This window comes from Hemiscyllium ocellatum, chromosome 23 (assembly GCF_020745735.1).
Source record: "Hemiscyllium ocellatum isolate sHemOce1 chromosome 23, sHemOce1.pat.X.cur, whole genome shotgun sequence".
NCBI classification, from domain to species: Eukaryota; Metazoa; Chordata; class Chondrichthyes; order Orectolobiformes; family Hemiscylliidae; genus Hemiscyllium; species Hemiscyllium ocellatum.
In genome coordinates, this window is record NC_083423.1 from 51,571,541 (window position 1) to 51,585,066 (window position 13,526).

A 13,526-nucleotide genomic window follows, 5' to 3' on the forward strand; every position below is an offset into this window, starting at 1 on the left:
AGGTCATGAAGACTGTCTGCCAATTATTCGGCATTAGACAAAAACTTCACATCCCCTATCACCCCCAGAGCTCAGGGATGGAAGAGAGAATGAATAGAACGCACAAAAATAATTTAGCGAAGGCCATGCAAGCCTCAGGCAGAACATGGGTTGATGTGCTGCCAGCCAGACGAATGAGATTAAGAGCCACCACGAATCAGGCAATACCATATGAATTAATGACCAAGCGAGCAATGCAATTGCCAGAGACAATAATCACAGCTGGCACCAATGTGGGTCCACTAAATGGCAGAATTTGGGGGTATGTGATAGAATTGAGTGCCCAACTGAAAGGGATGCGGAAATCTGTAGCAAAAAAATGACAAGGCAAGGGAACTCAAAACCTTCCCGGAGGTCCCAGCAGCAGGAAACCATGTCCTGGTGTGAGCATTACCCGACAATCCAGGCCTAGCCCTAACATGGAATGGACCATATGATGTGGTAAGAAGTGGGGACACCTGTGTCTGCATAGATATTAAGGGAAAAGGCACATGGAAGCACTGGACCTAACTAAAACATTTAAAGACTTGTGTGACCAAACTAATGTCATTGACCATTCCCCAGTTGGAGACAGGAATGGCGGACGAGATGGTCATCCTGGTGAGGTCATACTGAAAACACAACAGAACAAATTACATAGAAGCACAACTGCACCTCCTGACGAACACAAAGGTTTTGACTGACAACTTTATTTTAACTGCAAACTATATATATCTGTACGTACTTTACCGTGTTTAAGTGTCGTGACTGTCAGGAGCATGTCAGGATTTGTAATGTGGCCTTACTATCTTAGGCAATAGTACCTCAAAAGCTCTGGATACAATTAGCACAGAGCTGGCTGAACTCAGACTCCACACATAGCAGACACGTTACACGGTGGATTACCAATTAGCACAGCAAGGGGGAGTTTGTACAATTATTGGTGACGATTGTATCACCCATGTTATTGATGCCTCCTTTAACATTACAGAAGCCATCAAGAATATCTGAGACCAGCTAGATAATTTCCGACAGGGAGCCACAATTACAAACAGCCGGCTAAATTGGTTGTTAGGTAAATCTTGGGGACCCTATTTGGCACATGGGATAGTTCTCCTCATTGCAGTCATCCTGGTAATCTATGTGGGCCTTGGGTATTTAAAGTTCTGCTGTAAAGCGCTACTGACGGGAACTGTATCAGCAGCGAGTGTCAACACAGAAGACCCGCGAAGAAATTGGCACTCCATGATACTCCTCGGAAGGGGGAGATCCTAGAGATGACCTACCTCTACATGTAAATTTGGTGGTCTGCGGGAGATTTCCATAGTTGCCTCCTTGACCATAAAGGGGGGAGTGAAGTGGGGGATGGCACAGGGCAGGGTGACACTAGGCACATGGACACACAAGATGGCTGCTGAGCCATCAGTTGGCCACTTGACACATAAGATGGCTGCCTGACCACAATATGGAGAGAGACAGAAGAGCAAATGCAGACACTGCCTGGGGCCACCAGAATGCCAGCACAATGCACTCACAATCTAGTTGATTAGTTCAAGGTGGGTGGGGCGGGAGGGGGGAGAGAATACAAATGACTAACCTCCACAGCCCACCGAAGTGTCTGGGTCCAGCCAACACCTTTGATAGAAATGCTAACAGTTTGATATGGACTCATTACAGAGTGCTAATAGCCAGGGCTGCAGTGATCGTCCTTCTCAGGAAGAGTGATTAGTGCCCATTACTACAGCAATGGACTTCACGCAGACATTGAAACTGCACTGAATTTAACAAATGCTGTACTGGAACTGACAATGACTGCACCAAAACTAACAATGATTCTACAATATTTACTATAAACAAACTGTGTTATAGAGACAATAACCTCATCACTGACCTTTTATATCACAAAATGCATAAAAGTATCTTGACATGTGCTCTGGGTTGAGAGAAGACTCGCAGCTGACCACTGTGCTGTTAGTGTCTTTCTCTCCCCGGAGCTCTGGTATTTCCTTGTACAATAAACTCTGTCATTGAACCCTGACCCTGACTCCGAGCCTGGTGATTTTCCCCATAACAACCTGTATTGTTGGTACCTATGTGAGCACGCCAACTGGATCTTTCCCCTCCCTTTCAAAGTTCCTCTGCAGCTCAGGGGAGATATCCTGAAGCTGGACACCAGGTAGGCAACACAGCTTTCAGAACTCTTGATTCTGGCAGAGGAAAGTATCTATTCTCTTGGCTATACTATTCCTGATTACATCTACATTGTTTATTTCTCCTACGTCTTGAGTGGCTCACTGCACCACGGTGTTTTGGCTGGTTTGTTCATTCTTCTTACAGGCCCTGTTTTCATCCACACAGGGAGCCATATTCTCAAACCAGTTAGGCAAGCTCAAGGGCTGAGGTTCTTTCAGCACTATCACTTGGATCTCTTTACTTGTTTTGCTTGTAATCACACCCCGGGGTCTCCCTAGCATCTGGGTTGGAGATAACCAATCTCAGGGGTGTGACTGCTTCCTGAAACAAGGCATCCAGGTAACTCTGTCCCTTCCTGATTGCATTGCAGTGTTCAAAGCTCAGGCTCCAGCTCACCAATTTTGAGACGGAGTCCCTCAAGCAAGCAACGCCTGCTACAGATGTGGTCACTATGAACCACAATAGGGGCCACCACCTCCCACATCAGGCAGTTACAACACATGACCTGACCCAGCATCACTATTGTAATTATTTTCAAAACGTTCTCCTGGTCTTTTAGTTTGCAAATATTTCCCTTATTACTTTCAATCTGATGTGAAGCTGCCAGTTTTGGACTTTGGCTACCGTCAGTCTGATAGTAACCGTAAATAGGTCAGATTAGTAACTATCACCAACTAATGAACATACGGATTATCTGTGCTGTTACTGCTTTGTGCTGTGCCCCTGCTGCTGGGCTTCAATTTATCCTGTATTTTTTTAAAAAACTTATAAACTATGATCCAAAAGAAAAGCAAGCAAAACATACCTCTTCCCCACTGTGCCAAATTCCTGCACTGCCGTCAAATTCCCTGAACCATACGCTCACTTGCGTTGTGTCTGGCTGTGATCTCTCCTTCCTAACCGTGTGAGGTTTACTTGTCCATCCATTACACGGGATTTGAAAGCTGCACCCAAACAGGACCCCCAGACGAAAATCCAGGCTATCGGGCTCAGCAAATATTCTGCATGAGCTGAAAAATGTGTTGCTGGAAAAGCACAGCAGGTCATTTTTGAGGTCGGAGTGGAAGGTGTTAGTCAAGTGGATGAACTGTTCAACCTCCTCGTGGGAGCACGTGGTAGCGCCGATACACGTGACCAGCTTCCAGCACAGGTAAAAGCGATACAATTTGGACCCACACCTGCAAAGGGGCTTGAGCCTTAGCCCAGCCCCTTATATCCCTCTGCAACCTTACCACAGGCGAGAGGGTGCTGCTCCCCTGACTGGTTACTAGTCCTACAGCACAGACTGTCGTCTACTCCCCAGACCGTAGCTGGACATAGCCTCTGACTGTGAGCAGCCCAAATGGACAACTGATTGTAGCCAAGTCCCCTGACTGCCTGTCAACTGACCATGTTGGAGAAAGTGAGGACTGCAGATGTTGGAGATCAGAGTCAAAAAAAGATGTGGTGCTGGAAAAGCACAGCCAGCCAGGTAGGATCTGAGGAGCAGACGAGTCGACACTTCGAGCATAAGCTTTTCATTAGGAATATGGGGTGGGTGTGAGCCCAAGGGAGCTGAGAGATAAATGGAAGGAGTTTGGGGCTGGCAGGAAGGTAGCTGGGAATATGATATTGATTTGAAGGTAGCAGGTGAAAGTGATAGGTCAGAGTGGAGGGTGGAGCGGGTAGGTGGGAAGGAAGATAGACAGTTAGGTCACGCCAAGGAATATGTTTGTACTCCATTAATCATGTGACACGTGGAATATTCCCTGTGACATTTGACACCAGGAACTGGGAAATAAAACATAATATTTTTGAAGTACTTCCTCATGTATCACACAATGAACAGTATGATAACATCATGTCCCTCAGTGCTTGTATCAATGCTGCAAGTCTCTATGTCTGTGGCTCTGCTAAGAAAATGACTTTAACCATTTTGATTGCAGCAGTAAAAATCGAAGTATATGCAATGGGGTGAGAATTCAAGGTCTGTGTACTCTGAGGACTCACGTTAAAGGTTGCTTTGTGAAATTCATTAGAAATATTCGCAAGCCTTCAAGTGTGAGTCTATGCTGCATCAGCAACGTCATTGGAAAAACATGATTTGGATTCGTGGCCTATCCTCGGAATAGTTTCCAAGTATTGGCTTCAACTTTTATTTTATTCATGAGGCAGTTGCTGGTTAGGCCAGATTTTATCGCCCATCCCTAATTGCCCAGAAGGTAGTTAAGAGTCAACCACATTGCTGTTGGTCTGGAGTCACATGTGAGTTTCTCAGCAATTAACAATGGTTACGCAGTCATCATTAGACTATCATTTTATTCACACTTTTTGCTGAATTCAAATTTCATCATCGACTGTGGTGACTCGAAACTCATGCCCCCAGATCAAGCTTCTTTGGACTCGTGCTTTCATTGGGCAGCAGCTGTGTGGCAAAGAAGGCATTCAGCCTTCTTGACTGACAACACACTCGAACTCAAAAGCTTAATGAGTCATCGTATTAATAAACACACCTCGGAAATAACTCCACGGAGGCCGATATCCCATCACCGGTCACGATTTATTAACACATGCATAGTACTTGTCACTGATCCAGCTCCCTCAGAGGCAGCTCTCAGAGTGAACAGGATGTCTGATACTCCTGTTTGTACATGTCAGCCAGGGCTCCCTGATTGGACTAGATTCACAGCCCCAATCAGGAAAATCATATTCCATGCGACCCACTTAGCTGACATTGTTCTAATCACGACATACCTCCTGCTTGAAGTCCTGGAATGCAGATCAGTGCTTTATCCTGTCGATTCTCCTCAGGGTGGGACATTGCACTAGGTCTGGTTCCTCTGACTCAGGCTCAGATACTGGTGGTGTGTCCTGGACCATGGCCCATATCTTGCGCCCGGAGCATTTTGGCCGTATCTCATCTTCTTCAGGCGGTAGTGGCATTGAGGCTGCAATACCTGCCTTATCCATCTTATCCTCAGACAATCCTCAAGTAGATAGGAGAGTGAAGAAGGCATTCCTTGATTGGTCAGAGTATCGAGTACAGGAGTTGGGAGGTGATGTTGTGGCTGTACAGGACATTGGTTAGGCCACTGTTGGAATATTGCGTGCAATTCTGGTCTCCTTCCTATCGGAAAAATGTTGTGAAACTTGAAAGGGTTCAGAAAAGATTTACAAGGATGTTGCCAGGGTTGGAGGATCTGAGCTATAGGGAGAAGCTGAACAGGCTGGGGCTGTTTTCCCTGGAGCGTTGGAGGATATGGGGTGACCTTATAGAGTTTACAAAATTATGGGGTGCATGGATAGGGTAAATAGGCAAAGTCTTTTCCCTGGGGTTGGGGAGTCCAGAACTAGAGGGCAGAGGTTTAGGGTGATAAGGGAAAGATAAGAAAAGAGACCTAAGGGGCAACTTTTTCATGCAGAGGGTGGTATGTGTATAGAATGAGCTACCAGAGGAAGTGATGGAGGCTGGTACAATTGCAACATTTAAGAGGCATTTGGATGGGTATATGAATAGGAAGGGTTTGGAGGGATATGGGCCGGGTGCTGGCAAGTGGGACTAGATTGGGTTGGGATATCTGGTCAGCATTGTCAGGTTGAACCGAAGGGTCTGTTTCCATGCTGTACATCTCTATGACTCTAATTCTTTGACAGTAGGCAGAGGAGGAGAACCCACAGGTTCTGATAATGTTGTGTCCAGCATTGGAGTTTCTGGTGCTATTTCATGCTCCCCTCACCCATTCCTCCCCCCAGCCCCCCGCTATCTGCCACTCCCACCTCATAGCTTTCGCTGGAGTTTAGGTGATTGGGGGGGGGGGTGGAATCTCATAGATACTTATAAAATTCAACAGGACTAGACAGGGTAGATGTACGGAGGATGTTCCTGATGGTGGGTGTGTCCAGAACCAGGGGTAACAGTCTGAGGATTTGGGGTGGACCATTTAGGATGGATATAAGGAGACATTGTTTTCACCCAAGCAGTCATGGGCTTGGGGAATTCATTACCACAGGAAGTAGTTGATGCCAAAACATTGAATGCATTCAAGAGGATTCTAGATATAGCACTTGCGATGAATGGGATCAAACGTTAAGAGAGAAAGCAGGATTAGGCTATTGAGTTGGAAGATCAGCTATGATCGTGATGAATAGCAGAGCAGGTTCGAAGGGCAAAATGGCCTCCTCCTACTCCAAACTTCTCCTATGTCTCTATATGTGATGCATACCTCAAAGAGTTGTGCACCTGAACCCCTAGGCCTCCGTTCTACAACACTTCCTGAGGCCCTACTTTTAATTATATAAGCTCTCATATAGAGCCAGAGAGTTATAGAGATGTACAGACTGAAAACAGACCCTTCGGTCCAATTTGTCCATGTTGATCAGATACCCCAACCCAACTAGTCCCATTCAAGCACCCGGCCCATATCCCTCCAAACCCTTCCTATTCATATAACCATCCAGATGCCTTTTAAATGTTGCAATTGTACCAGCCTCCACCACTTCCTCTGGCAGCTCATTCCATGCACGTACCACCTCTGCATGAAAAAGTTGCCCTTAGTTTGTTTTACCAAAATGCAATACCTTGCATTTATCCAAATTAAACTTCATCTGCCACTTTTCAGCTAATGGATCCAATTAATCTCTTTATAAGCTTGGGGAACTTTTTTCACTGTCCGCCATATCTTGGTATCATCCACAAACATGCCTTCCATATTCTCATCAAAATCATTTATATTAAATGCAACTTATAAATTCATTTTAAAAAAGGATGCAATTCGGCCCATTGAGCCCATGTCTGCTGAATATAATGTTCAGGCAAATGGTTGTTGTTTTTTGTGGTTCAGTCCCAGCATGCAGTAGATTCACTGCCTTTATACACAGTTCAGATTCCGACATGTTGAAGAAAGGCAGTGATGATTGATGTGGATGAGTGAGCATTTCCTCAGTATACTTGGGGATTGGGAAGGGGACTCAAACTCCACGCACAAAGATGTGGATTAAATAGTTGGTCATGTTTAAGCTCGGTAAACACCATTTTAGATAGATAGGCCCAAATTGTCACATTCAGGGGAAATGCTTGACATATGAGTGGGGAAGTTCAGGCTTTAAATGATAAGTGCTGGAAGCCATCATTTGAAGCTAGACATAATGAAACGTGCTGATCACATTTAAAAAAAAACTAACCTGCTGGATATAAAGTGTTTTGGTTCATTGTCAGGATGCAATAAAAATTTCACATGAATACACATTTTGTTTTGCCATGTTTGAGTTGTAGAAATACACGCAGTTGATACCAAGTCTTAACCACCATTACTTGATGAAATTGCTGGTCAAATCATTTTCGGGAAACTTATCGCAATATATTCACACTTTTGTAAATGTAAGATTTATCATTTTTACCTCTGTACACAGTGATTGATCAAATCCATTATCTTCCTTGGAGGGCAGGATTATTGAAGGAGGGGTTCTTTAAAATTGAGCTGATGGAAAGGATGGAATGTTAGAACTGAGTCATCGTCAGTGTCAGTAGCTGAGGAAGGTACAACTGCAGTACCCCGGGATATTGCAGATGATGCATGAACATGCTATTAGAAACTGAAGAAGCAGATTTGATGAGGGAAGGCTGGATTGTTTACTGCTAAGATCTAGATAATATTACAAGTCAATCCTTGAATAACAAGCCAGGTCTTGGTTGATCATGCAGTGGAATCTTACCAGCACTGTGTCAGTAAGAAGCATATTTTGAGTTGGTTGAACTACAAGGTTACTCTTGCGCATACTTGGACGTTCCTAAGTCATCATATTTGTTAACCTGTCTCAAAACTTAATGTACTTACTAATTCAAATAGAAAAATAGATTTGCACTCAATGTGATTAGTTTTAACTTACAGTAAGTGCAATTAAATTGACCATCGATTATCTATTCTGCCGGGACAGGATCATCTGATCTCAGCTCCTCACAACATTGATGAGAGCTATATTTATCCCAACATCTGTCAGACAACTGTCAAACAAAAGGAAGATGGAGTCCCATTGCGTGGAGAATAGAATCATGGACGATAGATGATGCTGACTGCTGGGCAGCAGGAACAAGCAAAAATTATTGACTGTAATAAATTAGAATAATCCTTAAAATGTAATAGCAGTCAACAGAGTTTGACATTTCTGTGAAGCACTGCTTATCTGTTAACTGAAAACTGCGTACCATCGGTTTTTTTCTTCAAAGTAGTCCTGATCAAAGCTTTTGTTATATTTAATTTATTAATTTATGCATCGATGTTACAGAAATTGTTAACGTAGTCTGGAGGTGCCATTAAATATATTTGCACAGATTAGTAGCTGTAGTTTATTAGTAGAAACTGGTTTAATTTGGTTGTCTCTATTTGATAGAGAATACACCTTGTGTAATGGCCTATCACATTGAGATAAATATAATGATCCAATTTTGTTCAAGATAAAGACATACCTGATGAGTCATATCAGAAAGGAACACGCAAAATACCTTTGATGGTTCTTCCTTGTGTAACCGCTTTGGCATATGCAATTATTGGCATTAATTGAAAGATTAAAGCAAAATAAATACCCCTGCAAGCATCAATAACCTGATCTGCGTATTTGCATACTGCTTTTGTTTGAATGCAGCAGAACGGTGGCACAGTGGTTAGCACTGTTGCCTCACAGCGCCAGGGACCTGGGTTCAATTCCCGCCTCAGGCGACTGACTGTGTGGAGTTTGCACGTTCTCCCCGTGTCTGCGTGGGTTTCCTCCGGGTGCTCCGGTTTCCTCCCACCGTCCAAAGATGTGCGGGTCAGGTGAATTGGCCATGCTAAATTGCCCTTAGTGTTAGGTAAGGGGTATGGGTGGGTTGCGCTTCGGCGGGTCAGTGTGGACTTGTTGGGCCGAAGGGCCTGTTCCCACACTGTAAATCTAATCTAATCTAATCTAAAAAAAAACCTTTAGTTTAATAACAGGTGTCAGCAACATCGTGAGATATCTATCATTTCACAACATAAAAGCCCGGTGGGCAAAGTTCAGCAAGACAGGGTGTCATTAGTAGTCTGATTATATTTTCAGCACTGCAGCTAGAAGCATATAGATTGGCATGTAGAACACCCAACCCAAACAAGCATTAAATAGATTTGGTGGTGCACAGTGCAGGAGGGAAATTAGCCATTCCACAGCCCATGTGACAATGCTGCAGCTTAAAGAAGTTATTTTGTCATGGTTTCTTTAAACTGAGAGATTGAACAAGAGCATAGAGCTGGTCAGTACAGACCACATGAGTATACGGCTTGGGAGGCCTTGGGTTTTGTTTTAATTGCCTGAAAATGTGGGACCAGCTCTCATAGGTCAGGATTTCTAGGCTTTGGTTTTTCAGTAGCATCACAAGCTACTGGGGTCTCAACAGAGTTCGAGGCTTCAGTGAATGTCTCCTGGCTGCTACACTCTCTGAACTTTCTCTTGATGTTTTCCTCCTGGACTGGAGAACTGTATGTGAGAATCTGCATTTGAATTTGCCTTTTTTGCCAAGAAGTGTGTTTATGGAAAGTGATTATACTGGAACAGTAATAGTTACCATACCTACTATTCTGTTAGGTTTCCAAAAGAGTTAAGTTATTCTAAATTCCTCTTTCTTTGGTTGTATTTCAATATGGTGTTTAAATAAATTGTTTTTTATTTAATTTTGGGTAGTTTGACCAGTCACATTGCACCTGGAACAGACTCTTTGTATTTACCTTTAAAACAAGAAAACGTTAGGGGGGGTCATGGCTACCTTCTTAAAATATTTTGAGGGGGGTCTGGCCTGATCCATTACACTATTTAGGATTTTAAAGGGATCTCAGCTTTTGTTATCAAATAATTCCAAATTTTCTTTTGCCATAGGTTTGAGCAATAATCGTTTGGAATCTATTTTACTCCAGTTACTGTAGTATTTATAAAACCAATCCAAGCTAAAACATTGTCCAGTGTAATTCTGCTACTCTTACTGTCCTTGTATTTCATCACCAGCCTCTGTTTTTCAGCAGTAGGTGCACCAACCAAGGTCTGCAATTGATATAAATAAAGTTTTCAAATTAATTACATCAATCATAAAATTATTCAGTCTGGTTCCCTGTTATATAGTGCATGATGAAAAGAAAAATAAATTAATTCATGTGTAAAAATCCCATGGATACAATTGATTCCACCTTCGACAGAAAGTTGCAGCTTACAAATGATACTACTTCGAGGTTTATGCAGAATGTTGCACATGTGAAAATAGAGGTATTATCTCCATTTTGCTTCAAAACTAAACTGAGTTACAAAACCCAAGTAATTAGGCTGTTTAGTTTAACTTCTTATTATTGCGCAATACAATTATTTTTTTTCAATGCAATCATTCAATAAGTACACAAATAGACAAACACAAGAGGTGGCATTTTCTGCTTCGCTACCTGGATGTTAATCTTACAGAATAGATTGTCTGCTATAAGATCATAAGACATAGAAGCAGAAATTTGGCCATTTGGCCCATCAAGCCTGCTCTGCCATTCAATCATGGCTGATTGGGTTTTCAACCCCATTTTCCCACTTTCTCCCCATAACCTTTGATCCCCTTAGCAATCAAGAACTTGTCTATCTCTATTTTAAATATACTCAATGACCTGGCCTCCACAGCCTTCCGGGGCAATGAATTCCACAGATTCACTACTCTCTGTCTAAAGATGTTTCTCCTTATCTCAGTTCTAACAGATCTTCCCTTTACTCTAAGGCTGTGCCCTCGGGTCCTCATCTCTCCTGCCAATAGAAACATCTTCCCAACGTCCACTCTGTTCAGGCCATTCAATGTTCTGTTTCAATTAGATCCCCCCTCATCCTTCTAAATTCCTTTGAGTATAGTTCCAGAGTCTTCAAATATTCTTCATATGTTCAACCTTTCATTCCTGGCATCACTCTCATGAGCCTCCTCTGGACCTGCTCCAGGGCAAATATATCTTTCCAAGGTATGGGGTCAAAATTGCTCATAATACTCTAGATGTGGTCTGACTAGAGTCTTATAAAGACTCAGAAGTTCATCCTTGCTTTTATATTCGAGGCTTCTTGAGGTGAATGACAATATTGTATTTGTCTTCCTAATTATTGACTTAAGTTTACCTTAAGAGAAACCTGGACTTAGGACTCCCAAGTCCTTTTGCACTTCAGATTTCTGAATTTTCTCTCCATTTAGAAAATAGTCCCTGCATCTATTCTTCCAAACAAAGAGCATGATGTCATACTTTCCCATGTTGCATTTCATCTGCTACTTCTTTGCCCATTCTCTTAAGCTGGCCAAATCCTTCTGCACCCTCCCCACCTCCTCAATACTACGTTTCCCTGCACCTGCCTTTGTATCATCTGCAAACTGAGCCAGAATGGACAAAGTGCAAAGTTGTGGTCCCAACACCAACCTTTATGGAACACCACTTGTTATCGGTTTCCATTCTGAGAAGGACCCATTTATCCCCATTCTCTGCTTTATGTCAGACAGCCAATCTTCTATCCATGCCAGTATCTGGCCTCTAACACCATGGGCCTTTATCTTGCTCAGCAGATCCCTGTGCCGCCCCTGAGCAAAGGCATTCTGGCAGTCCTGATGGATAACATTCATTGGCTCTCCTTGGTCTAACCTGTTCCCAAAGAATTCAAACAAATTTTTCAGGCATGACCTCCCTGGGATGAACCCATGCTGATTTTGCCCTGTTTTACCATACCCCTCCAAGTATTCAGAAATCTTATACTTCACAATGGACTCTATAATCTCACCAATGACTGAGGTCAGGCTAATTGGCCGATAATTTCCCATCATTTGTCTTGTTCCCTTCTTAAACTAGGGGGTTATATTAGGATTTTCGAGTCCTCTGGGATCCTCCCTGACTCTGGAAATATCTGAAAAACAACTACTAAAGCCTCCACTATCTCTTCAGCCCATTTGAGAAACCTGATGATCTTTTTAGATTTAGAGTTAAGATTTAGATTCTTATTGTCGCCATAATAACTCCTTAAAGGCCAGTATCTTACCATCAAATCACCCTTTATTTACACAATATACGTACATGATACTGACCCAGAGAGCACAGAGCTGGCTCCTACAGAGCCAGCAGTAACCCTGACACTCCTGTTTATTTTTTTTTCAGTGAACAGAACAACAACACCTGTTTATTTCTTTTTCCCATGTTGTGTGTTTGCGCAGGTGAGAGACACAGTGAGAGACACAAGGTGTACGAATCTTTATTCAATTTCCACCACCAGGAAGATAGGAAAACACTCAAGTGGCCAGTGACAAGCAGTGCCCCTTCACATCAAAGGGCAATGTTGTGTGATCAAACAGTGAAGGGGAGGGCAGGAATTAAATCAAAATAGAGTTGGAGGGGGAAATAATGCACTCTACACCCTGCGGCACCCATCTCTCCCTGATCAACTCCAGGGTGTTGGTGGGCACACACCCCTGTTTATATCTGTTAGCCAGGGCTCCCTGATTGGAACAGATTAACAGCCCCAATCAGGGAACTCATATTCTATGAGATCGACCTGGCTGACCTCATTTCAATCACAACATCCTCCTGTATTCATTTTCATTTGCAGAAGGGCCAGATATCCCTTCTGGGAAGTGGTATATTTGCTAAACATAGTTGTACATGATGTCACCGATATGTAACCCCATGGGTTATATATGATTTATGGGTTAACATAAATATGGGTTAACACCTGATTTAGAGAGTAAAGCATACTGTAATCTCTGATATGATAAGCAGGGTATGCAAGGCAGTTTTATTCTGCTGTGGGCTTGACAATTAAATGCTTGATCAAGTATTTGTTAGAATCTCAAGGCCCCACTAGTACAGGTAGACAACTCTTTTTTCAAAATCCCAAAATCCGAAAAGGTCCAAAATCTGAAGATTTTTAATGAAATTTTTACCTCATGAACATGGTTGTTTGGCATGCAAACAGTTAACTCAACTCCACACCCACTCGATGCGTGTCACTCAGATGCGATGTGGGGGATGTGGCCCAGCACTGGCAGGCCTTAATTCTGTCTCAGGGCCTGTTACTCACTGAGTCTGCTGTTCGGTAAGATTTTTTAAAATTTCACTGTTGAACTGTCATTTATTCAGAAATTCGAAACATTCTGAATTCCGAAAACCAGCTGGTCCTGAGTGTTTTGTATAAAGGATTGTGCACCTGTACTGGGAACAAATGGCCTGAAACAGAACTTTCTATTAGGAATCCTCCCACATGTTTGGGCAATATTACACCAGTCTTTTTTCAGTCAGTGATAATGAAGCTTAAGGACAATATTGCAAGAGTGGTCCCTGCAGTGC

General features: G+C 43.0%; 1 protein-coding gene across 1 annotated transcript in view; it reads left to right on the plus strand.

Moving 5' to 3' along the window:
- Nucleotides 1-2,167: 2,167 nt before the first annotated feature.
- LOC132826822 (branched-chain-amino-acid aminotransferase, cytosolic-like) overlaps nucleotides 2,168-13,526 on the plus strand; it is a 75,180-nt gene continuing 63,821 nt past the window's right edge. Inside the window, exon 1 of the mRNA XM_060843071.1 lies at nucleotides 2,168-2,194. The gene's annotated coding sequence lies outside the window, so the exon portion shown is untranslated. The remainder of the gene's footprint in view (nucleotides 2,195-13,526) is intronic.